Consider the following 2,922-nt stretch of genomic DNA (forward strand, 5'->3'; position numbering starts at 1 on the left):
CTGGGGCCCCGTCTGTCTCTCTGACGTCCTCCCCGACACCACACGTGCCCTGTCATTACTTAAGAGACAGAAGTGACTGGATAAATCTCGGACATTATCCACCTGAGCTAACAGGCCTCCGTTTACTCTTTTGTAAGACACAGATAATGATGGCACCTGCTTCTTGGGATGGTGACACAAAGCACTGAGACTGGTTTGGGAGGTGTGGAAAGCCTGTGATGAGCCCATGTGGAGGGGGCCTGTGGTGGAGTCTGACTGGCTGAGGGGAGGGAGCACGGCTCCGGCTGTCAGTTCCTCACCCGGGGCGTGGTCTCTGATTTGGCTTCTCCGTGTGTAAAACAGGATGAGGGGCAGAGCCAACCTCATGTTGCTGCTGGGGCTACAGGAGCGTGGGTGGGGGGCTGGGTACAGGGCAGCCTGGGATGCCGTTAGCTGTTGTGAGTACAAGATGTTGTTTTCCCTCTGTGTTTTTGACATTTCTCCGACCCAGCCTAGTGCCCTAGCAAGAAGATCCAGGTTGCTGGTGGCCCTTGCCCTCTTGGTAAGAAGAGGGTTCCTATCTGTGCCCAAGTGCCCCTGTGAGGTCCTCCCAACTCCCAAGTTCATCAGTTGCTTAGAGCTGGCCTAAAATGAAGATTCCTAGGAGCTTTTTTTTTTTTTTTTAAGTTTTTAAAATGTGCATTTATTTATTTTTGAGAGAGCCCAAGCAGGGGAGAGGCAGAGAAAGAGAGGGAGACACAGAATCTGAAGCAGGCTCCAGGCTCCGAGCCATCAGCACAAAGCCTGACTCAGGGCCTGAACTCACAAACCGTGAGATCATGACCTGAGCCGAAGTTGGTCGCCTGACTGAGCCACCCAGGGGCTCCCAGATTCTTAGGATCTATGTCATAAATTCAGATTTGGTGAGGGGTAGGGCCCACAAATCTACACTTTCACTAAGCAGCCACAGTGCTTGTGATGCAAGTGGTCTCAGGGCCACTTTTTTGAGAAACATGAACCTAGATCAACCCCAACCTGAGGCCCAAGGTTGCTGGCAGCGTCTAGCCCCCTTCACTGAGCTCAGTCTAGCTGCGTTGATTCCTTCTCGAGGACTTGGCAAGGGACCTGAAAGCAATGCCCCTTACACCTGTTTCTCACAACACTTGCCCCAGGACTCTTGACTCTCCACCTTTGGGGCCCCTGGCTGGATAGAAGTCATTCAAAATAGGGCTTTTCTTCCAAAGCTAGAATCAGGTGCCTTTCCCAGTGCTCTAGCCATAGCCTGCAGGTTCCCCAAGAAGCCTTCAACCACATGCTCTCACTTGGGATCCAGGAAGACAGTCTAACCCCAGGCCTTCTGAAGAGTCCACATGTGGTTGGGGTGGGGAGCCCTTGGCTCTGTGCATGGTGACCACCACCTCCAACAGTGGGTGGACTTCTGGAAGCATGTGTTCCTAGTGCCCCGCGCCCGAGTCCCTGAGTGAGCCTTTGTTAAAGCACAGCACTTCACAAGGTGCGGGGTGGGGGTTCAGTTTCAGTGAGGAGATCTGATTTTATTCTTAGCCCTGCCTCCAACTCCATGCTGCTCTCTGAAAAGCCCCTCTTCCTCCCTGAGCCTTGGTTTTCCCGTTTGCCCAGTGGGAAGGTGGGTCGGGCAGTACTCTGGTTGGGAGCAGAGCTTGCTGGGAAATCTCCCACCAGTTGTGGGACTGAACTGACTCTTCTCCCTTTGGGTCACTCTCTTCTATATCCCTGACTTTAGCAAAGATAGATGTGGGGCACAAGGCAGGCCCTGGGAGGAAGGCAAAAGGGCCACTTAGGTGCTTGAACACCGGCAGGGGTTGGGCAGGGGGCGGGCAATGGAGAATCTTGGTCTGTATAGATATCTAAGCCCCCGAGTGAAAATAGCTACCCCGTACAATGTTCCATCACCCACTAAGTTCTTTTCATATGATATTTGTTATTTCTAGCCCTCACTACCACCCTATGAGGGCAGCAAAGTTCTACAGAGCAAGGAGCCTGGAACCGGACTGCCTGGCTTTAAATCTTGGCTCCAGCTCTTCCTAGCTGTAGAATTTTGGATAAGTTACTTAACCTTTCTGTGCCTTAGTACCTTCAGCTATAAAGGGGGAAGTAATTGTATCTATTTCATAAAGTTACTATAACGACCACAGGAAAGCATGCATGCAAAGTGTTTCAAACAGTGCCTGGTGTGAAGCAAACACCCAAGAAATGATAGCTGCTGCTTTTACAAAAGAGGAGGAAAGGAAATGACTTTGCCAAGGTCACTTGGCTTCGAAGTGGCTGAGCAAGGTGTGTCTAACTACCTAACCGCTAACCCGCTAGGTCTCCCTGCCCAGGGCCTTGTAAATGAAAAGAAACTCCATCAGGGACGGTGGCTTCTTTCCAGCGCTCAGGGATTGGGGTGCACGGTGGGAGGCTGATTTCTCCAGCCCCGCCCTGCCCCACCCTGCCCCGCCCAAGGGCTGGAGCCTGGAGGCAGGCCCTTTCTTTCCACTGAGCAACTGGAAGAACTGGCCTCCGAGTCTTGCTAGGGGCTGGGAGGGCAAACAAGGGGGCATTGAGCCTGGTGGGGCCTCACAATGGCTGCTCTGTCCCAGCTAGCCGGGGGCTGGGCCCATTTCCGACGGGGACAATAGTCAAAAGGCAGTGACGCTGGCAGGGCCTGGAATCCCAGGCGGGATTTTCCGAGGCCTCAAAGCCTGCCGTTTGTCCTCACATGGAGACCCAGGAAGCCTGCCTCCCTGTCTCCCCCCACCCCACCCACGCTGGGCCCTGTGCCCAGAGGCCCTGGCCCCCTCCCCAGCCCTGAAGTGCCATTGTGACTGGGGTTGGGGTGGCTCTGAGGTCTAGGATCTGAGTGGGTGCTCTATACCCCAGAGTCTGTGCCTAACGACCCTCCTCTGGGGCCTGGAATGGAGG

This window comes from Felis catus, chromosome B4 (assembly GCF_018350175.1).
Source record: "Felis catus isolate Fca126 chromosome B4, F.catus_Fca126_mat1.0, whole genome shotgun sequence".
Classification (NCBI taxonomy): Eukaryota; Metazoa; Chordata; class Mammalia; order Carnivora; family Felidae; genus Felis; species Felis catus.